This window comes from Musca domestica, unplaced genomic scaffold, assembly GCF_030504385.1.
Source record: "Musca domestica strain aabys unplaced genomic scaffold, Musca_domestica.polishedcontigs.V.1.1 48, whole genome shotgun sequence".
Classification (NCBI taxonomy): domain Eukaryota; kingdom Metazoa; phylum Arthropoda; class Insecta; order Diptera; family Muscidae; genus Musca; species Musca domestica.
Window position 1 is genome coordinate 4,123,589 of NW_026712340.1, and position 25,540 is coordinate 4,149,128.

The 25,540-nt window shown below is 34.3% G+C and overlaps 1 protein-coding gene across 2 annotated transcripts in view; it reads left to right on the plus strand.

The window, feature by feature from the left end:
* The first annotated feature begins 813 nt into the window (after positions 1 to 813).
* The window catches only part of LOC101890030 (ovalbumin), a 44,087-nt gene continuing 19,360 nt past the window's right edge, over positions 814 to 25,540 (plus strand). Inside the window, exons 1-3 of one of the 2 annotated variants that reach the window (XM_059127849.1) lie at positions 814 to 1,119; positions 1,185 to 1,435; positions 1,576 to 1,753. The gene's annotated coding sequence lies outside the window, so the exon portion shown is untranslated. The remainder of the gene's footprint in view (positions 1,120 to 1,184; positions 1,436 to 1,575; positions 1,754 to 25,540) is intronic. The other variant, XM_059127850.1, reaches the window with a different exon arrangement.

The following is a 25,540-nucleotide window of genomic DNA, read 5'->3' on the forward strand; positions in this document are numbered from 1 at the left end:
AAATCGGATGAACAGTATATATGGGAGCTATATCTGAACCGATCTTCATCAAATCTGACATACTAGCTTCTAGACTCTATTTGGTCGTAAGTGCCAAATTTCATCCCATTTGGGCAAATATTAGACGTTTGGTGCACAATCAAAGGTAAATCGGACGAAGTTATTTATGGGAGCTATATCCAAAACTGAACCGATCTCGATAAAATTTAGCAATTGTATTTCTGAGCTGTATTTGATATATTTCTCCAAATATTGTTGTTACAGAGTGCATATTATGGCTGCGGAGGACAAAAATAACAAATCGGATGAACAATATACATTGAAGCTATAGCTATAACTGAACCGATTTCGATCAAATTTGGCGTACTTATTTTCAGGTCCAATCAGATCGTACTTGCAAAATTCCATACTGATATTACACGTTTGGTGCACAAAAAAATGCAAATCGGGAACTATATCTAAATTTTGACCGATTATCTCCAATTTCAATAGGGTTCGTCTTTGGGCCAAACAATCATTTGTGGATAGGGCAATAAATGCGAACTGTACTTTGTTTACAAAAATATATGGACAGACGGACGGACGGACATGCATAAATCGACTCAGAATGTGATTCTATGCAGATCATCAAAAGTAACTATGGGTCTATCTCGTTTCCTCTTGCCTGTTACAAACAAATGCACTAAGACATAATACCCTGACCACCTTGTGGTGTAGGGTATATAAATCAAAAGTTTCATCAAAATGTTGTTCAGAAACGTCTCCAAATGGCAACTCGAAAATATTTAAATTGTGTCATTTTTTATTTTATTTGTATTTAACAAATTTTACCGCCGAATAAAAAATATCCACCAGCTAAAGGAAGTGACATCCAGTTTTATTTATTTAAAATGCCATAACAACAAACACCAATAAATTGAGATTTTCGCCAAAAGAGGAAGGATCGTCGAAAGAAGCAACGAAAAGAAATGGGAAGTAAAACATATACATATGTAGGTATGTATGTATGTGTGTGTGTGCTTAAGCCGCAAACCGCATTGTTTAACCACCACTGTGAGATAGTTTATCATCCCACGCATTTGTTTTAAGTCATTCAGGCGACTATGGGTAAAATAAGAGGTTTGTATAAATTCATTGGAAGTAAAGTCAATGGTGACAAATGGAGAAAATTTAAATCTTTGTAGGGCTATAAAATGAATTATAAAATAATTGATTTTAAAATATTGAAAATTAGACAATAACATCACCAGAAGAAAGAACCCATTTGTCGTCAAAATTCAAATGGACGAGATGTTGGTGAGATGTCCGGGGTCACAAGAAATCTGAATTGGGTGAACTAGCTAACGGTTAATTTTTTCAAATATAGTGATATTTCAAATGATTTTGAAATTTTGTAGCCGAATTGACTGTAATTTTGATATGTTGGATTCTTATAGTACGTTTATATATATGAGGGTTAACCCACTGGATTTGGATTTAAATTCAAATAAATCCTCTCAAAGTAGGTTAACCCTACAAAAAGTTCTAACGTAAACATGGCATTAAAAATCTTATTCATCTTAACCCCTCTTTCAGATTCCTTACGACACTGGACATTAAGTATTTTAAATGGGAATATATGAAATATTTGAGAACTAAAGATATCAAATAGCAGTTGATTACCTTGGAAACTTTTGTGAAAACCTCGAAAATCAAGTATCAAGTGTATCGGATCGGTTCAAAAAAACAGTTCAACATAAATTACAAATTTCAGGTATGCAAAATCAAATCGTATGCGATCATATAGGCTTATAGCAAAATATAGGTCTAGATAAAAATATAGGTCTAAAAAGAAACTTAAAATCGAATCGCATTATTATAAAGAAGCTATACCCAACCTTAGTTCAATTTAGCCTTTCTTCGAAACAAGAGACAATTATAACCGTTTTATAGATATGGCTAGTACCTATTGCCGGGATGTACTCTTTACGTAGACCTATATCAATTATTTGTTCAATAGTTTTCGTAGTTTTCTTTATTTGTAAAATATAACCATACTATTTGAATTCGCATCCAAATTTTCAGCGCTCTAACTCCTAACGATAACTCGATATTCCCACGTATAATATTAAATACCTTTTAGTACTTTTCATAACCTCAGTATGAAATTTTCTGCCTGTCTAGCGTCTGTCTGTCTGTGGAAATCTCCTTCCGCTTCCGAAGATAATGAAGTTTTACTCAGAAGTGTGCAGGACTCTTGGTATTGAAAATGGGCTATATAGGTCCACGTTTTGGTATAGCCCCCATATAACGGTACTTTCCTATATTCGGTATTTTGATGATTTTAGCAATTTAGCATTCTTAATGGGTACATCAAGCCATAACAGAAATACAGGTCCACGTTTTCGTATAGCCCCCATATAACGGTACCTTTCTAAACTCGGTATTTTTATGATTTTAGCGACATTATTCATCGGAATCGTTCAAAATTTCGTATGTGAAGTTCCTAACGGGTACTACAGTCTGTGACGGAAAATTGCCTATGCAGGTCCACGTGTGTGTATAGCCCCCATATGACGGTACTTTCCTAAATTCGGTATTTTTATGATTTTAGTGGCATTATTCATAGAATTATTTCAAATTTCGTATTTGAAGTTCTTAATGGGCAGTATAGCCTGTGACAGAAAACAGTCTATTCAGCTCCCCGTCTTCGTATAGACCCCAATATAATAGTAACTCCATATATTCCGCATTTTTATGATTTATAACAGCACTTTTCAAGGTATTTTTTTATACCCTCCACCAAAAAAAGTATGGAGGGTATATTAAGTTCGTCATTCCGTTTGTAACTCATCGAAATAATCATATTAGACCCAACAAAGTATATATATTCTTGATCAGCGTAAAATTCTAAGACGATTTAGCCCTGTCCGTCCGTCTGTTGTAATCACGCTACAGTCTAAACGAATTAAGATAGGAAGCTAACATTTTGCACAGATCTCTCTTTTGTCTGCAGGCAGGTCAAGTTCGAAGATGGTCGTATAGCCCCCATATAACGGTACTCCGATATTCGGTATTTTGATGATTTTACCTACATTTTCCAATGGAATTGTCTGAAAATCCACACAAGTAGTTCCTTGTGGGTACTTTATACCTCGGCAGAGAATTATCTATATAGGTCCACAATATCGCATAGCCCCCATATAACGGTACCCCCACGGTATTCGGTGTTTTGATGATTTTAGCCACATTTTTCAATGGAATTGTCTGAAATTCCACAAAAGGAGTCCCTTGTGGACATTTTAACCCTTCAAAAAGAATTGTCCATATAGGTCCACGATATCGTATACCCCCATATAACTGTACCCCCCGATATTCGGTATTTTGATGATGTTAGCCACATTTTTCAATGGAATTGTCTTAAAATCCACACAAGTAGTTCCTTGTGAGTACTTTACCGCCTGAGAGAGAATTGTCTATACAGGTCCACGATATCGTATAGCCCCCATATAACGGTACACCCCGATATTCGGTATTTTGATGATTTTACCCACATTTTTCATCGGAATGGCCACAAGGGGTTCTTTGTACACAAGGGGTTCTTTGTGAGCACTTTACCCCCCGACAGAGAATTCTCTATATAGGTTAACAATAACGTATAGCTCCCATATAACGATACCCCACGATATCGTATACCCCCATATAACTGTACCCCCCGATATTCGGTATTTTGATGATTTTAGCCACATTTACCAATCGTATTGTCTGAAAATCCACACACGGAGTTCTTTGTGAGCACTTTACCCCTAAAACGGAATTGTCTATATAGGTCCACAATATCGTATATCCCCCATATAAGGGTATTTGGTATTTTGATGATTTCAGCCACTTTTTCCAATGGAATTATCTGAAAATCCACACAAGGAGTTCCTTGTGAGTACTTTACACGCAGACATAGATTTGTCTTTATAGGTTCACAATATCGTATATCCCCCCATATTGGCACCTTCCTGTATTAGATATTTTAAAGATTTAAAAAGAACTTTTAATGGATTTTATTTTTTTTTTTTGAAAATTTTCTAATTCGCTCCAAATGGTGGAGGGTATTAAAAGTTCGGCCCGGCTGGTTACTGCTTTTTTACTTGTTTATTAATAATTACGGGGAAACTTCATAAAATTCACAGCTAAAAAGTATCAGTCGGTTATTTAAAATACATTTTGACTTGCACTTTATTGAAATTGTTAGACCTTTATGGGGGAGGTTCGAAGGAGTTGGCCAATATTGTGCTTATTGTATCTGGCATACGTCCGAAGCTTGCTTCACTTGTATGAGCTTTGTGATCATTTTTTTTAATATTGAAATGTCCGTGAGGTAGCAGGTACAGTGCACCGAAGTATTCCACTTCAACTATTACTGATAAAAATATTAGAATATACAAATTAAAGAAAATCGTATATTTTTTCCAAATTTACTGCAAATAATTCTGTGTTTTGGGTTCGAGGAAGAGTGGGCCAAAATCACGTCAGATCTCTGGTTAAATATATTTACATATACCAAGTTTGAAAAGGATCGCTTACTAGTTTCGCAAGTTGTGAGGGATATAAGTTCTGAGCATTTTTACCCTTTGTGGGGCGGTGCCACAAGGCGTTATTAAAAATATTGGGATGTGTGCAATTTGCGGGATATAATTATTTAAGGAATATAATTATTCAAAAAGTCGACCAGTTGGGGGGAAGTACCAGATGGAGTGGTCCGACATATTCATCTTCACACGAGATCTTATGTTGATAGAAATATTGGGCTGTGCTGAGTTTGAAAATAATCAGACACTCATTTCGCGATTTATGATCATTTGAAATGTTGAAACCTTTGTGGGGGAGATACCAGAAGGAGAGTATCGATATTTACTATCTTCACGTCAGATCAAGTTCTAGTAGAAATATTGGGACGTGTAATATTTTTAAAGAATCTGGCGCTTATTTCGCATTTTATGAGTGTAGTAGATATTATAAATATTGACCCGTTAGGGAACGTACAAGATAGAGTAGTCTATTTTGATATGAACAATTTTGAATATAATTGGATACTCGTTTCGTCTTATGAGCTTTATGGTTGTTCAAAATTTTGACATGTTGTAGGGAAGTTACTAGAAGGAGTGGTCCGTTCGTCATGCCAGATCTTGTGTTGCTAGAGATATCGAGATGTGTGAGAAGGACTCTCCAGAAGGAGACTCTCTCTACCAGAAGGAGTAGCCGGATATTGTCTATGAACCAAATCGGTTGGTCCTTTCTTGTTTTATTAGGTAATATATTTTGCGGTACATTTTTGTACTTTTGTGGGGGAGGGCAAGAAGGAATGGACCGATATTGCCTAACTCCGAACTCGATCTAAGTTTGATAATAATATTACGATGTGACAAGTTCGGGCTAAATCGGATACTCCTTTCGAGAATTATCGTGCGAACCAGGCAGACAGACGGACGGGCGGAAGGACACCCCTAGATCGACTCCAAATATCCTTAAACGGATTTGGGGTCTAAACCCGTTATTTCGATGAGGCACGCTTATTTTTCAAAAAAATAAAAGCAGTTAAAAATTATTTTAAAATCCTAAAAATACCGAATGTAGACGTCTATACGACGACGTGGACCTGCATAGGCAACTTTTGTCATAAGCCATTACAATATTCAAATGCGAAACTTGAAAAAAAAAACATTCTACAATTTCCATACATCCCTCGTAAAACTCAACCGTTTTGTATAAAAATTGTGACTATCATTATTACTGCCCTTGTAATTAATATTCCCACGTTGTACCATAAATTAAAAGCCACCGATTAATCCTGACAATGTTAAAGCAGAAAATATAACTTCCTTAACGTGGTAGCAACCACCGACAGCCCGTTTACAGTCTTAACTAGTGGCACATGACCAAGGATTCTAGCCAAAGTAGCAATGCAAGGACCAGCAACGAATGTTTGTCCAACGATTTCAATATTCCTCCTTTGACCATTTTATTTTGTTGTTTATTTGGTGTAGGTGTATTTGTTTCAAGAGGAATAATTTCATACTGCATGCCATTGTTTAAAAAGTGTAATTGTTTTATGTTTTCACTGAACAAAATGGGCATATTGTTGGGATAGTAATATATATGATAATGGAGACAGAAATTTTATATATGAATTACTTTTTTTCCCCTATTGTCGTGGTGATGTCTTAACATTATTCAAATTATGTGGATATTCCAAAAAACGTGGATTTTAAAACATTTTTTCTCAAGGACCCAATAAACGTGGATATTTTAAGAAATTTTTTTCAAGGACCAAAATAAACGTGAATTTTTAAAGAATTTTTGAAGGATCAAAAAAAAAACATGGATTTTTAGTAGATTTTTGCTCCAAGACCCACAAACAAACAAACGTGGATTTTTAAAGAATTTTTGAAGGATAAAAAAACATGTAGTTTTAGTAAATTTTTGCTCCAAGACCCACAAACAAACAAACGTGGACCATTAAACGGGCTTTTTTTAAGGATTTGTTCTCAGGGGATCAAAAACCAATCAAGGCGGATTTTTAAAATACTTTTTCTCAAGGACCCACAGACCAATAGACGTGGATTCTAAATAATTTTTTTTGTCAAGGACCCACAGACCAATAAACGTTAAAAAACTGTTCTCAAAGACCCACAGACCAATAAAAGTGGATTTTTAAAGAATTTTTTCTCAAGGACCCTCAGACCAATAAACGTTAAAATTTTTTTCTCAAGGACCTACAGACAAAGAAACGTGGGTTTTTAAAGAAATTTTTACAAGTACCCTCAGACCAATAAACGTGGATTTTGAGAGAATTTTTTCTCCAGGAGACACAGACCAATTAAAGTGGATTTTTAAAGAAATTTTTCTCAAGGACCCACTGGCCAATAAACATGGATTTTTAAAGAAATTTTTCTCAAGGACCAATAAACATAGATTTTTCAGAATTTCTTCTCAAGGATTCGCAGGCCACATATAGGATTTTAATTTTTTTTGTGAAGGATACACAAACCAATTCATGTGGATTTTTAAATATTTTTTTCTCGAGGACCTTCAGAACAAAAAAAGTGGATTTTATAGAATTTTTGGACCCATAGACCAATAAACGTGGATTTTTAAAGTAATTTTAACATGGATTCACAGACCAACAAACGTGATTTTTTAAAGACATTTTTCTCAAGGACCCAGAGACCACAAAAGAAAATTTTTAAATATTTTTTTCTTAAGAACACAAACCAATTCATGTGGATTTTTAATTTTTTTTTTCTCAAGGACCCTTAGACCATAGAAGAGTATTTTTAAAGATTTTTTTCATTTTGTAAATCAGAGTTGAATCCTGCATTCTTCCTCGTCCTACAAAACTGAACCAATAAACGTGGATTTTAAAGTAGTTTTTACAAGGATTCACAAACCAACAAACGTGAATTTTTAAAGACATTTTTCTCAAGGTCTCAGAGACCACAAAAGAAGAATTTTAAATAATTTTTTCTTAAGAACACAAACCAATTCGTGTGGATTTTTAATTTTTTTTTTTCTCAAGGACCCTTAGACCATAGAAGAGTATTTTTAAAGTTTTTTTTCTGAAGGACCCACAGACGAATAAACATAGATTTTTAAAGAATTTCTTCACAAGGATCCACAGTCCAAAAAACGCAGAATTTTAAAAAAAGTTCTTCTCAAGGACCCACAAAGATTTAAAGAATTTTTCCAAGGACCCACAATTCGTGTGGATTTTTAAAAGTAAAAAATAAATAGTCAAATAATTTTTTTACAAGGAAGAATTTGTTTCCAAAGTAACCAAAAAACAATAAACGTTATTTTGTAAATCAGAGTTAAATCCTGCATTCTTCCTCGTCCTACAAAACTGAAACCCAAGGTAAAATATCAAATTGGTTAAAATCTGAAAAATACCTGTGTGTGCAACTTTTTTCATAAGCCATTACAATATCCAAATACGAAATTAAAAAAAAACAAAATCCGGTGAATAATGTAGCTAAAATCAACAAAATACCGAATATAAGGCCTGTACAAAATACTTTGTACATACTTTTGAGTGCGGTTGAGGCGCTGGGAAAATCTAGCAATAAACAATAAATATTCTAAAATTACATATTTCCCAGCCGCCATAAAACACCACAGTGAACAATTCGGTGATCTTGTGCGCTGACGCATACGATAATGTGTGAGATAATAAAGGCTATGACCCACACGCACAGATATCAATGCGCTCAGTAGATGCACAAGACCACTTGAATGAAATGACAAGCAGCCCTGCAATGTTCTCCATTCAGTATTAGAATAGATAAGAATAATTGTGTGGCTGCGATTAGGTTAAGATAGATTAGTTTCAGTAGTACTTAAGGAATATACTTTTAAATAAAAACCAGAATTGAAATAGCACCCTAACGAAGCGGTCGTGTTTCTTTTCTCACAGAAAAAGGGATAGAGTTGACAATCGAAGAAGAAGATTGGACTCTATTCTAATTTACATTGGTCCTTCGAGCCGGATACAAAGAATTGAAATAACACACAGACGAAGCGGTCGTGTTTCTTTTCTCACCTAACACAGAATAGAGTTGACAATCGAAGAGGGAGATTGGACTCTATTCTTATCAATAAAAACATTTATCCTCCGAGCAGGATCCAAAAAAGAATTGAAACTACAGCCAAACCATTTGGTTGGTTTTCTTTTCTCAATCAAGGCCTATAAGAAGACCTGGACCTGCTTAGAAAATTTTCTGTCATAAACTGTAGTTCCCATTACGATCTCTAACAACTTCTGTGAATAATGTCGTTATAATACCGAATAATACAAAATACCGAATATTGGTAAGTAAAGTTATATGGAGGCTATACGAAGATATGGGCCTGCATATACAATTTTTTGTCATAGGCGGTAGTACCTCTTCCAAAAGTAGTAAAGTGCTTAAAAAGGGCTTCTAGTGTGAATTTTTAGACAATTCATTGAAAAATGTAGCTTAAATCATCAAAATACCGAATCTAGGGAGGTACATTTACATGGGGGATATACGATATCGTGGACCTATATAGGCAATACTCTTGCAGGGGGTAAAGTGCACAAAAGGAACTCTTTTAAATTTCATTGAAAAATGTGACTACAATCATTAAATTATCGAATATCGGGGGTACCGTTATGGGGCTATACGATATCGTGGACTGATATAGCCCATCTTCGAACTTGACCTGCCTAAATACTTTTTAAAATTTTTATTTCGATAAGTTACAAGCGGAATGACGAACTTACTATACCCTCCATACTATGGCTGAAACCTTAGGTCTACCGAATATCAGAAGAGACTGAATACCTAATATCAGAATTTTATTTTAGAGAGAGTTTATGTTCTCTGATAATCTTAAATTCTAAACTACTACTAATTCGGTTATAAAATCCACATAAAGCCTACCATATACAGGGCGAGATATAAAAACTGCAACAAAGTCAAACGCCATAATTTTTACGTTTTTTTTTTAATTTTATTGAATGAAAGCAAAAAATGTCGGAAATAGCATCAAATTTTAGAATAATTTTAGATTTGTTCGAATTCGTCACGTTTGGCACGAGTTATGGCCTTCAAATGGCTAATGAAATCGTCACACGCTGCCCGAATGTTGCTCTGCGGCACTTTGGTCCATTCCTGGCGAAGCGCTTGCTTGAGGTGATCGACACTTTGGTATTTTTAAGTGCCAACCTTGCTTTCCAAAATACTCCAGACACAATGGTCCAACGGATTGGTATCCGGAGTTTTTGGTGGAAATGGAACGAGGAACCTTATTTTTTAACCATTCTTGGGTAGCGCGTGCTGATTGCGATGGTGCTGAGGCCTGTTGGAATGTTCAAGGTCTGCGGTCAAAATGTTTGCGTGAGTTACCTACAGCCACCAATAAACAACATTATTATTAAGTTCATTATTTTCAACCACAACCTCATTTATTAATAACATCATTATTATTAACACCATTATTATTAACATCATTATTATTAACATCATTATTATTAATATCATTATTATTAACATCATTATTAGTTACAACATTGTCATAAGCACCAAAGAGCTAACACCAATATTGTTGACATTATTTCGTCAGCAATAATTCTCCACTTCAACATCACAATAACAACACTAGTAATAAAACTACGACGGAAATAACCCAAAAAGAAATGTTTACTTTTACTGTACCCAATACAAATTTTTAGCTTAAGTATTTTTCTTGATAGCTCTAGATTTTATGTTTCTTTGTTCTTTGTTAACTCTAAGAAAAATCAATAATTGTAAAATCACTTAAATATAAGAATTTTTTGAATAAAGCATCAGTAGTATTTGGCATCTAAAACAGAATAATTCTTGTTTTCTGATTTTTCGGCGGTACGGAAGTTAACTGGCGCAGTCGTACGGCCATTGTTGGTGCGGTCTTTCTCAAGTGGAAAAAAAAATATAATTAAATAAATGTATCCTTAAAACAGAAAAAAAAAACCAAAAAAAAAAACAGTGACAAGTTAATTGTGGAAAAAACAGTGAACTATCCTTTAAAGGACATAAAATTTTTTTTTAAGAAAAATTTGGTGAAGAAAAAATATATTAAATTAATTAGGCTTGACGGTATATCAAGTAATCCTTAAGGAGAAAAATCGTGCGCCAACAATCGGAAAAAAAAAGAACCTACGTCCGTACAACCGAGAAAGTCAAGTGCCAATACAATATAGTATTTTGTTGAATGAATATCAACAATTTACTATAAGAGGAGAAGGAATATCTCTTAAATAAAAATATATATTTAAAATCAAAAATAATATTTTGTTGACGGAATATCAACAAATATAACCATCCAGAGAGAATTAATATCTTTTTGGTTGGAATAAATATTTAATAAAAATTGTTGAAGGAATATCAACAAATTATATCTTAAATAAAAAATATATATAAATTCATAAATAATATTTTGTTGAAGGAATATCAACAAATATTACCATCCAGAGAGAATGAATATCTTTTTGGTTGGAATAAATATTTAATGAAAATCGTTGAAGGAATATCAACAAATAATACGGTCATAGTGGATCAGATCAGATAAAACAAGAAAAAAAAAACCAACTAACAAAAACAAATAACAATACAGTGAAGATCAAAAAAAAAAAAAAGGAAAATCAACTAAAAATAACAATTAAAAAGTTAATAACATATAACAATAACAACAACCGTAACAAAAACGACAAAAAAAAAAAAAAAAAAAAAAAAAAAAAAAAAAAAAAAAAAAAAAAACAAAAACAAAAACAAGCAACAATTAAAACAACAAACAACAACTACAAGTGAAGAACAAGAAATAGTCCTGAAGCAGTCCATATCTACAAGCAACTTATACAGGTCACATCGGAGGAAAGAAGCAGATAAAAAACCTTGGAAATCTACAATGAAATTATTTATAATGATAATACTAGGGTAATTATTTTAAGAAAATTATAATATTTATCACTATTATATTACTTTATAAAATATAAAACAGAAATAAGCAAAGAAATATTTCAATTATAAAGAAAAAGGCTAATCAAAATATCTCAAATCAATAAAAAGGGTAATTATATTAAATGCGAAGACTAAGACCAAGACCATATTCTATTCGATACTTAACTGCAATACCGGAACAACAAGAAATGACTACCGTTAATGACATTAGTGCCCCTCAGGCGCTACAATCTCAACAACCGTCACAATCCTCTCAAGCATACGAAACATTAAAAATTCCAGATGCCGTAAAAGATTTACCAACATTTAATGGAAATCCAAGGCAACTAAATGATTTTTTAGAAAACGTTGAAGAGATTTTAAGAATATTAGCGAATATCGATGGTTCTAACCAAGCAACAGTAGTGCTTAGAGCCATCAGAAACAAAATAGTGGGAGAAGCTAATGAAGTACTTAATTCATCCGGTACTCCGTTAGTTTGGGAGGTAATTAAAGCGAATCTAATACTTAAATATTCGGATAAAAGGAGTGAAACCTCCCTTGTGCGTGAACTCCACAATTTACGACAAACTAATCAGACTGTGCAAGAATTTTATGGTTCAGTTATAGAGCTACAGGCAGCAATAAATAATAATATATCAATTCATGAAACTAACAAACATGTCATAAACTCGAGGCGCGAATTTAACGCTAAAATGTGCTTAGATGCATTCTTAATAGGCCTCCGAGAACCCCTTGGCTCAATGATTAGGTCTATGAGACCCGATTCATTAGATGAAGCATTAACATTCTGCATTCAGGAACAAAATATACAATATTCAAGAAGACTAACTTACAACCAACCATTCTACCAACCAAGGTATAGACAGAATACACGGAATTATGCCCCTGCTCGTAATTACCAACCAAATATGAATAACACACATAGATTTACACACGGACAAATTCACCATTACGCACAAAACAATATAAATAGATTCCAAAACACGGTTAATACTCAGGGAAGAAATCAATATAATCCAATAACTAATGCATTTTCACAAAAGGGACCTCAAGCACCTAATGGAAATACCTTTTCTCACAATGGGTCCGGACAGAGCAAATTCAGCAACTTCAGGCAGCAACAGCTTACGACCAAACCCTTACCACCACCAGAACCAATGGATGTTAGTTCTGGTTATAGTCATTTAAGAAAACCTATGACTACACAAACGAGACAGACATCGTACCTAAACAACGTCAATGTGTCTCAAGCTTACCATAATGATCTAGACGGATATTACCACGGACAAACACATGACAATGACTTCGAACAAAACTACACTTATCATCAAAATGATGATAATGACATGAACGATCTAAAAGACCAACAAAATAATGGTATTAGAACGGAATACGAAAATGTAATAGTTGATAATGAAAATTTTCATATGAATGCCTACCCACACCAACGGGATACTTAGATATTAACAAACATGGACACACATTACCCTATATTAACATATCCTCCCCATTTGGTAGACCCCTGAAATTTTTAATAGATACTGGAGCATCGTCATCATTCATAAACCCAGAATTTGTAAATGACGAAGAGTGTATGACTTGCAAACCAATTACAATCACAACAATTTTAACTAAACACTCACTGGACAAAAAAATTAAACTACCCTTATTTACGGAATTCAAACAAAAAGGAGGTACAGAATTTTTTGTCTTCAAATTTCACAACTATTTCGATGGACTAATAGGATTGGACATATTAGATTTTCTCAAAGCTAAAATAGACCTAGGTAACAAAACTCTAGTAACAAGTCAAGCCATCATACCTATTCATCTCAAACCCAATTTCACTTCTGAGAAATTCATTATTCCAAGCTCTTCCAGAGTTGTTATTAATGTACCGGTAGACACACAAAATGGTAGCTTTTTTCTCCCAAGGACTTTTTTGGGTTCTGACCTCTTTATTTCAGAGGGACTGTATCATTCTAAAAAGTGGTACAGCCTTGTGGAAATAGTTAATACTTCTGGACATGATAAAATTGCATACATTGAACAACCAATAAAGACGACACCATACAACGACCAGAATTACATCGAAGTTAATAACTTCAGTTTAGAACACAACTGTATGAATGATAATCATGACATTTTAGATTCGATAAGGACCGGTCATCTTAATAAAGAGGAAAAACAAGCTTTGCTGAAGATTTGCAAATGCTTTGAAGATGTGTTTTTCAAGGAGGGAGAACAATTGACATTCTCGAATCAAATCAAACACCAAATAAGGACAACTGACGACAAACCCATTTTTACAAAATCATACAGGTACCCTTACATACACAAAGAGGAAATACGCAAACAAATCGATAAAATGTTGCAACAAGGTGTAATTAGAAGAAGTTTTTCACCATGGAGTGCTCCTATATGGATCGTACCAAAAAAATTAGACTCGAGCAATATACAAAAATGGAGACTTGTTATAGATTATCGCAAATTAAACGAGAAAACTGTTTCTGATAAATATCCCATACCCAACATAACTGACATATTAGATAAATTGGGGAGAAGTCTCTACTTCACAACTTTAGATTTAGCTAGCGGTTTTCACCAGATCGAAATGCACCCAAAAGATATTGGTAAAACAGCATTTTCTGTCGATAGAGGTCACTATGAATTCGTAAGGATGCCTTTTGGATTAAAAAATGCTCCATCCACTTTCCAAAGGGTAATGGACAATGTATTAAGTGACTTGATCGGGACAGTCTGCCTTGTATATTTAGATGACATAGTTATATATTCAACTTCCTTAGAGGAGCACATACAACACTTGAAAAAAGTACTCGGTAAATTACGTACAGCCAATCTTAAGATACAACTGGACAAATCAGAATTCCTAAAGAAAGAATGTTCTTTTCTCGGACATGTTATTTCCACTGATGGTATTAAACCCAACCCTGATAAAATTCATGCCATAAAAGCTTTCCCCGTACCAAAAACACAAAAACAAATAAAATCATTTTTAGGACTACTCGGTTATTACAGGAAATTTATTCAAGATTTCTCGAAATTAACGAAACCCCTCACAGAATGTCTTAAGAAAGGGAGAAAAATAATATTAAACGAGAGATATTTGAACACATTTGCTACTTGCAAAAATCTTTTAATGAACGACCCACTGCTCCAATATCCTGACTTTTCAAAACCATTTAATTTAACCACCGACGCTAGCGACTTTGCTTTAGGAGCAATACTTTCCCAAGGACCAATAGGTAGTGACAAGCCTATATGTTACGCAAGTCGTACATTATCGAATAGCGAAATAAATTACTCGACGATAGAAAAAGAATTACTTGCTATCGTATGGGCGACAAAATATTTCAGGCCATACCTTTTTGGAAGGAAATTTAAAATAATTACCGACCATAGGCCCCTTACATGGATCATGAGTCTAAAAGAACCAAATTCAAAATTAATCCGCTGGAGATTAAAACTAGAAGAATATGACTATGAAATTATCTACAAAAAAGGAAAATTAAATACTAACGCAGACGCACTAAGTCGTATTAAATTAGACAATCTATCTGTAAATGAACATGTCGATATAAACACTAATTCAGTTGATAACATCTCAAACCATGGTACACAAGGAACAACAATCCATTCCTCCGACGAAAATGTTGACGATGGAATACCGATATCAGAAAGACCAATTAACGAATTTAATATTCAAATTATATTTCAAACTCAAATCGGTGGCTCACCAATAACCTTAGAAACAATATTTAAAAATAAAATACGCAAGACTATACGTAGAGAAAAGTACGACGAACAAACATTGACTAACATTTTCCAAAATTATATAGCACCAAATAAAGTCTCTGCGCTTATGGCAGATGACGATACATTTAAATTAATTCAAAGCACCTACTCAAAATACTTTGCAAACAGCAAACTATTTAAGTTAGTACGATGCATGGACATTCTACAAGACATAAGAACCATTGATGAGCAAGACAAAATAATTAATGAATACCATATGAACCATAACCATAGAGGTATTCAAGAGACATATGCACACTTAAAACGAGAGTACTACTTCCCTTTCATGAAAAACAAAATACAAAATTGTATTAATCATTGTCATACATGCCAAACTTTAAAATATGACAGGAAACCACCAAAACCCAAATTTCAAAAACCTGAAATTCCCGAAAAACCACTGGATATTATCCACACAGATATCTATTGTATAAACAAGCGTAATATACTTACCATCATAGACAAATTTTCTAAATTTGCAGCCGCTTACTCTTTAGACTCTAGGAATAGCCTATCAATTCTGAAAAGTTTCAAACATTTCATAAGCCTACACGGCATACCCAAGAAAATTGTTTGTGATCAGGGCGCTGAATTTAATGCATCCATTATAAAAGATTTTTGTAAAATGCATCAGATAACCTTACATTATACATCATTTCATCAAAGTACAGGAAACTCTCCCGTAGAAAGATTACATTCAACCATTACCGAGACCTACAGAATAGTTTACGAAAAGTATAAGTCATCAGAAATACCACTAAATCACGACGAAATACTATCAGAAGTCATTTTTACCTATAACAACGCAATCCATAGTGCTACAAAATTAACCCCATTTGAACTCTTCTATGGTAGGACTTATAACTTCGAAAAGACATTAAGCTATAACTCTGAACATGACTACTTAAATAGACTACAAGAATTTCAAAATGACTTACACAAAATTATTAAAGATAAATTATCCATGGACACTGACAAACGTATAAAAAAACTAAACGCAAATAGGGAAGAACCAGAAGATTTAACTGAAAACCAGACAATATACAGAAGGGAATCAGGGAGGAACAAAATGACCCCTCGCTTCTCAAAGAGGGTAGTCAAGGAAAACAAGAAAGTGACGCTGATAACGTCAAATAACCAAAAACTACATAAAGCCAAAATTAAAAGAAAACGTCTTACATAAACTGACTTCTATTTGTCTTTTAGGTTCGTACCTGTACAATCCGACGTCACAATAACAAACATAACGCAGACTCAGGGACTTATACCACTACAACTAGGCGATGCTAAATTAATCACAGACTTTCAACATCTAATCCATGTTATTAACCTTAAAACATATAACGACAATATTAACACTATAAAGCAAACTTTGGATCGAATAGAGGAGACAAGATTTACAGCATCACAACTTAGAACTACGAAACTGAAACTGAATAATCTCTCAGCCAAATTGGATATATTAACCCCAAATTATAGGAAAAAACGGGGACTTGTAAATGCCTTAGGATCAGCAATCAAATTCATAACGGGAAATATGGACTACAAAGATGCAGAAGAACTAAATAAAAACATTGACAATTTAACTAGAGGAAATACCCAAATAAAAACAACGCTTAAAAACCAACTGATGTTAAATAACAAAATGATAACAAGATTCGAAAACATTACCAATCACATAAATGAAGAACAAAACCTAATAGAACGTTCTATAATGATGATTCAAAACCAGACAAGAAATGCCATAAACCCCTCGGTTAATGCAATAATCCAAATGCAAAATTTACTTCAAATCAGTTTTAACATAGATATACTTACCGACCATCTTAATGATATCGCAGAATCAGTAGTATTAGCAAGGCTTAACACCGTCCCAAAATTAATATTAACTACTGACGAACTGAATGAAATACACAACATACTTAACAATGCAACGGACATTATATCACCAGAACATATATATGAATTACTACAACTGACAGCATATTATAACGACACAAACATAATATTTGACATACAAATTCCTATAATTTCTAATGAACTATTTAAATTATTACACATAATCAAAACCCCCATAAATAACACCTTAGAAATAATAACCGGTGAATACGCTTTAATAAACAATGATAACCTTTATCTTTTCGACAACCGATGCAAACAAATAGAACAAAAATTTTACTGCAACTATGAAACTCAATACGAAAGAAATAGAGATTGCCTAAAATCAATTTTGCTTAGAGAAGAAACGGTGGCATGTCACCTTAGAGACATAGGATTAACTACGGACATAATATATCCAGAACCAAATTACCTAGTGCTTATAAACCCTCCAATAGGAAACATAACCACAGTATGTAACAACGTAACTAAGAGTCTACCAATCAAGTCTTCCTCTGTTATTAATTTTAATGAATGCAAAATCTTATTTAATAATGTCTGGTATACAGATAAACCGAATATTCACCAAGAAAACATTAGCACAATAACCTTCCAAACTAGCTTCTCAAACAATATTACAACACTCTCCATAAGAGACGAACTAACATTACCCAAATTAGATCAATACAGATTCCAAAATAAAGCAAATATCGAATTTCTTCAAACAGACTCTGACAATTACAAAACAATTTCTTATTCCGCATTTGGTATAATTAGTTCTATAATCATAATATTATCAATAATATTAGTAATAAGAAAGCCTATAAAATTAATCTACTCCATAACCCACAACAACAATGAAGTTCTGGCTACAAATGATCCGAAGCCCCTTTGGCCCTCACTTCATTCTGGAGAGGGAGGAGTTACCTACAGCCACCAATAAACAACATTATTATTAAGTTCATTATTTTCAACCACAACCTCATTTATTAATAACATCATTATTATTAACACCATTATTATTAACATCATTATTATTAACATCATTATTATTAATATCATTATTATTAACATCATTATTAGTTACAACATTGTCATAAGCACCAAAGAGCTAACACCAATATTGTTGACATTATTTCGTCAGCAATAATTCTCCACTTCAACATCACAATAACAACACTAGTAATAAAACTACGACGGAAATAACCCAAAAAGAAATGTTTACTTTTACTGTACCCAATACAAATTTTTAGCTTAAGTATTTTTCTTGATAGCTCTAGATTTTATGTTTCTTTGTTCTTTGTTAACTCTAAGAAAAATCAATAATTGTAAAATCACTTAAATATAAGAATTTTTTGAATAAAGCATCAGTAGTATTTGGCATCTAAAACAGAATAATTCTTGTTTTCTGATTTTTCGGCGGTACGGAAGTTAACTCGTGCCCAAGGCTTGAATACACCCTCCATAATATTTTCGCGAAAATATTCGGCATTAATTCCGATGCCACAGACGATTAATACGAGCGGATAGATACCATCGGCTGTTATGGGGGCCCACACCATGACCATGGCACTTGAGCTCTGGTGGCCAAACGAAGGTGCACATTTTCAGCTGACTGACAAATTCTATTTTTTTGCTACGTCCCTACATTCCCCCCCCCATATTTATCAATTATACTTTTCCCAACAATAGTTTAAATAATTTCTATCCTATTATGACATACATAAATATTGCAAAACCAAAACTTTGCCCTGCATCAGAACGGGATATTTCACAAAAAAGACTAGCAAATATTTTATGTGGAACGTTATTAGAAAACCGAATAGAAAAATAAAACCAAAGAGAAAAAAACGATCGAAAACAAAGTTTGTATTCAACCTTTATTATGATTTCTATTATGGCCATTGTTGTTGTTGCTGCTGCTGTTGTTGTTGATTAAAAACTTTCATTTATGACAACACAAAAAAACAGCAACAATGCCAGCCAGCGCCATACCCTTCGACTTTTAACCAATTTTATTTGTTTTTGTGGTGAATGTGTTGTCCATAAACATAAACTCGGCTCAGGGTTGTGCTCAAAATCGAATGTGTGATGTAAACGCTATCAGCATCATTCATACGTTCGTACATACATGCTATGTATGTATGTATGTGAAAAGAGAACCAAACACCGCAATGCCATACATCTGTCCTTAGATACCTTATGTTACATTGTTTGTAAGGATTTACTGAACACAGTGGAGGACTTTACATAGGGTATATATCATTTGATATGGCAAAACGTGAGTCATCGAAACAAGAATTTTAGAACCTAGGCCTCTTTAGACGAACACGTTTCAGGGCATTTAGAGTCGATCTAGGTGTTTCCGTCCGTCCGTCTGATTGTCTGGCTGGTGTACACGAATCCTCTTGAAGTGGGTATCCTATTTGGTCCAAACTTGTTACATCGTAGACAGACAATTTCGGTCCACCCCTTCCCCACAAGCGATCAAAATATCCAAAAACTTATGCGCTAATATGAACACTTGGTACATTTTTTTGTGTCCATTCAAATGCAGAAATTTGGAACTGTGGCTCTTACCGGTTGATCGGAACAAATGGCACAATGATTTGTATCATTTGGTACTTTTAACGTTCTGAAATTTTAAAATTTTGTATTGGGATTGCTGGTGGTTGGTGGTTTGTGATAAAGAGGTGATTTTGGGAATGTGTACTACATGTGCTCAAGAAGTACTAAATAGTACTATTTTTGATACAGCTAGGTATTTGGCGAGCAGATAGTGCTTGAAATTTGGTACTAACGTTGCTGTTCATTTGTAGCCTGGACATGTGGAGATGGTTTTGGAAATGTGTACCACAATTGTACGAAAAAATACAGAATGGTACAATATTTGGTTTTGGGTGAAGGGATAGATATAAAATTCTGAAATTTTATATTTAGACTGCTGATGATAAATGTGTTTAAGATTTGGAGGTGGGTTTGGAAATATGTACTATTATTGTACAAAAAGTACTAAATTTGGTATTAGGTGTTGGTTGAAGGGAAATAGATGTGATTCAGGCTTAACTCTAGTTTAGTAAAAACTCTTAATTTTTTCCGGCGTTGGAATTACAAAAGAATTAAACTTAGAAAACTTTGGTTCGCGTTAGCCGATGTAGGACACACACAGAAGAAAAAATCTCAAGCCCCGAAGGCTGGCTACTAACAACCAGTAAAGAAAGTCTTAAAGTCGGGCGGGACCGACTTTATGGCACCCTACACTACTTTGCTAATTTAGCTCCACATAATAATTAAAAGTTTTTATGGGAGAATTCAATCATACACGCATGATTATAGTTATAATTTAAAGTTCAAAGAACTAAATATGCCGAAGCATTTGTATCTTTTATATTCGGACTTGTATTGCTCATTTGGTGCACAATTAATTTGAAATCGGATAAAGATATATATGGGAGCTAGATCCAAATCAGAACCGATCTCGATAAAATTGGGTAAAGATATTTCTGAGCTGTATTTGATATATTTCCCTGAATATCGTTGTTACGAAGTGCATATTACGGCTGCGGGTAACAAATGCAACAAATCGGATGAACAATATATATGGGAGCTATAGCTATATATGAACCAAATTTGGCATACTACCTTCTAGACTAAATTCGGTCGAATGTGCCAAATTCCATTCCATTTGGACAAATATTAGACGTTTGGTGCACAATAAAAGGTAAATCGGACGAAGTTATATATGGGAGCTATATCCAAATTTGAACCGATCTCGATAAAATTTAGCTAATGTGTTTCTGAGCTGTATTTGCTATATTTCCCCAAATATTGTTGTTACAGAGTGCATATTACGGCTGCGGAGGACAAAAATAACAAATCGAATGAACAATATATATGTCAGATATAGCTATATCTGAACCGATTTCGATCAAATTTGGCTTTCGTATTTTCAGGCCTAATTTGGTTGTATGTGCAAAATTCCATACTATTCGGGCTGATATTACACGTTTGGTGCACAATAAAAGGCAAATCGGACGAAGATATATATGGGAGCTATATCAAAATTTTGACCATTTATCTTCAGTAGGAGTTCGTCCTTGGGCCAAACAAATGATCTGTGCAAAATTTCATCTGGATAGGGCAATAAATGCGATCTGTACTTTCTTTACAAAAATACATGGACAGACGGACGGACAGACAGACAAACGGACTGATGGACTGACGGACGACGTAGAATTTGATTCTATGCAGATCATCAAAAGGAACTATGGGTCTATCTCGTTTCCTTTTGCCTCTTACAAACAAATGCACAAAGACATAATACCTGACCAAGTGTCAAATTTAGAAAACTTTGTTTAACGTTTGCCGGTGAGGGACATACCTAGAGGAGAATATATCAAGCCCCGGCTGAAGGCCGGCTACTTACAACAACTGTTAAATATAGAAAAGCTTTAGTTCGCGTAGCTTTTGAACATACCCAGATGAGAACATCTCGGAACCCGAAAAGGTTATTAGCACAAATTGTAGCATTTTGGAAAGTTAAGAGTGTCAGCTTTAATGGCCCACCTTTTTCGACTTTTTGGGGTTTTCATAAAAAATTCGGGTCCTAAAAATCGATAATTTGACTATAACTTCCCAACCGCTTATAAATAACCCAATCATGTGACCATTGTTGGATAGGTATTTTCAAACCATACCTACTATATTGTCTTTATCGGGTATTTGGATCCGGGTCCCGCCCCTTGTCTTGAACCCGGACTTTCGACTCAAAAATCTGGGTACCGGTTCCGTCCCCAAAGAAAAAGTTAGATTCCTGGGATCAGTGTAAAAATACCTGCCTCTGAATAATTTCCAAAAAATCCACGAGTTTTCACCAAACTCGAGATGTTCCACCAAATTGAAGCAAATTTTGCAAATTGGTACTAAAATTATACGAAAAGTACTAAATGTTTATAAATTTGGTATTGAATAAATGTTTAGAGCTGGAATCCGATGAATATTTTGAGGTGTTATAAGAGGAATGACATATCTCCCTTCCCAAAGTTGACGTTTAATTTTTTTTGTATTCCTTGAGTACAAATTTTCAAAACTCCGGATCATTTCACACTCAGTGATTCCAAAATCTCTTGATTTTTCCAATAGCTAAATAATTATATTTTACTTTTAAGTATATTTTGTACTTTTAAAGTACGGACTTCCTTAAATACCGCCAAATCTTAATTCTCTACCCCAAAAGTGTACCAAAACTCTTAAAGTCCTTGCCGATCGTTAGTAATTTTTTGTTTTAAATTTTTCCTCCTAAGTATAAATTTCGACAAATACCTCTCTACGGCGGACACTCATTAGCACTCCGGATGACCTCTTGCAAAATTTTGCCCGGTGAATAACAGTGGCGTACCATTTTATGCTTTTGTAGATTTAAAATACAAAAAATCGCCTTATCTCACCTCTTCACATTAGTGGCCCTTATGTAAATTTTCAAGGTTTTACTTGGGCGCCATCCAGACAATCATTCTTATATATATAGATGTGTCGTCTAAAAATGTATGTTCTACAAAAGAGATATTTTTGGTCTTCTTGCTTCCCGAAAATGTGCTCGATATAAAATATCAATATTTCTGAAACAATCCTTAGCCATGTTTACCCACTGTGCCACATCCTTTCCAACCGGTAATTGCTGCATTTTGTTTTGGTTCTTTTTTACTTTGTTTTTTGTCTCAACGCAAATTGTCGTCCCTTCAACGTGACCAAAATTGAACAATTCATAATTTTAATTTAAAAACTTTAAGTTCATCGTTGTTTTTGGGTTTTTTGTTTAGACTTTCGGCTACAAACAAAAAAAAAAGCTTTGTAATTTTCTCCAACAATGTTCGCCAGCACCGCCACCTCTCTGGCACATTTGCTAAGGGCAAAAGTTGCACACGTTGTTCTCATTGCCTTTTTGGTAGTCGAACCAAAAAGGGGACACACACATCCTTTGGCTGTAAGCATTTTCATTTCTTCCTTTTTTGGAGCAGACGATGAAGAAGAAGTCCCTTTTGCCATTCCACCAATGGAGTCCTTCTGTTTAGATATTCCACACAATAACCATTCTGCCATTATGACGTACACACAATGAGGTCCTTATTCTAAAGGATTTTGCTGTTCGTTGTGTGTGCTCCCACTCTTCCTTGCTCCATCCTGTTTTTAAATAATCAAAATATTTGTTGTTTTTTATTTCATTTTTGTTGTATTTTTACAGGGATTTGTGCCTGTTTGCTTTGCTGGATAACCAAAAAGTTTCCATGTGTGTGTTGTAATTTTTCTAATTTCTGTTTTTATTCCCTACACCACATAGTGGTAAGGGTATTATGTCTTTGTGCATTTGTTTGTAACATGGAGAAGGAAACGAGATAGACCCATAGTTACTTTTGAGAACCTTCATAGAGTCACTTTCTGAGTCGATTTATGCATGTCCGTCCGTCTGTCCGTCCGTCCGTCCGTCCGTCTGTCCATGTATTCTTGTGAACAAAATGCAGGTCGCATTTATTATCCGACTGAGATGAAATTTTCCAAACAACATTTTTTTTGGCCCAAGGACGAACCCTATTGAAATTGGTGAGAATCGGATTAAATTTAGATATAGCTCCCATATATATCTTCATCCGATTTCGGGTTAAATGAGCACCAAATGTCTACTATCAGTCCAAATTACCTGAATTTTGGCACACCCAACCGACGTCGGCCTAGAAGCAAGTATATCAAATTTTGAGAAAATCGGTTCAGATGTAGCTATAGCTCCCATATATATCTTTCATCCGATTTGATCTTTAAGTCCCTCACATTCCTACTATGCACTCCACAACCAGGTACCAGGTATTAGATGGAGCACAGAAATAGCTGTTTTAAATTTTATCGAAATCGGTTCAGATTTGGATATAGCTCCCATATATATCTTCCTCCGATTTCGGGTTAATTGACCACCAAATGGCCAATATCAGCCCAAATGTCCCGAATTTTGGCACATGTGACCGAGATTAGCCTTAAAGTAATTACAACAAATTTGGAGAAAATCGGTTCAGATTTGGATATAGCTCCCATATATATCTTCATCCGATTTCGGGTTAATTGTGCTCCAAATGGCCGATATAAGCCCAAATGGACTGAATTTTAGTACATCGGACCAAATTCAGCCTAGAAGCAAGTATATCAAATTTAGTGAAAATCGGTTCAGATATAGATATAGCAACCATATATATGTTTCATCCGATTTAGTGTTTTAGTCCCTTACATTCGTAATGTTCACTCCACAACCGTGATATTTGGTACCAGGTATTAGATGGAGCACAGGAATAGCTATTTTAAATTTTATCGAAATCGGTTCAGATTTGGATATAGCTCCCATATATATCTTCATTCGATTTCGGGTTATTGACCACCAAATGGCCGTAATAGCATCAATTTTGGCAAATCCGACCGAAACCAGCTTAGAAGCAAGTACACCAATTTTAGTAAAAATCGGTTCAGATATAGCTATAGCTCCCATATATATGTTTCATCCGATTTCGTCTTTAAATCCCTCACATTCGTAATATGCACTCCACAGAAATGATATTTGGTACTAGTTATCAGATAAAGCCCAAAAATAGTTGATTTTAATTTTATTAAAATCTGTTCCGATTTGGATATGCCTCCCATATATATCTTCATCCGATTTCGTGTTAATTGTGCATCAAATGGCCAATATCAGCCCAAATGGCATGAATTTTGGCAAATCTGACCGAATCCAGCCTAGAATCAAATACATCAAACTTGGTGAAAATCGGTTCAGATATAGCTATAGTTCGTAAAATGCACGATAGAATTAGATAGATTTTGATTTTGTACCAAATATCTCATAGAGCTCTGAAATGCCCTGTATAAACCTTTTTACGAGAGCTCTACTAAATATGCATAGTGGTGTAGGGTATCATATAGTCGGCCCCGCCCGACTTTTGAGCTTTCCTTTCTGGTTGGCCATTGGGAATGCGGGGCTCGGCCGAACTCTGTTTGCCATAACTTTATAATCACGTAACTATTATTGTAATGTTAATTTTATCACGAATATTTTTATGAACAAAATAGACACATCATTTTTGCAACGATGGTGGGTAGCCCTCTGCCCCTGGCCAGTAGTAAATAAGTTGAAATAAAATTACGTTAACCATATTATAATGGCTTTGGGCTGTCTTCTTTGTTGCGAATAGATAATAGAAAATGTTTGACAGAAAATTTGGAGACATTTTCACACATTGTTGGGGGAAGTAGAAAAGAAGAGGAGGAGAGACGATTTCGATGGTAGTAAAAGGTAATTTTTTTATAAAACGATCGATTAG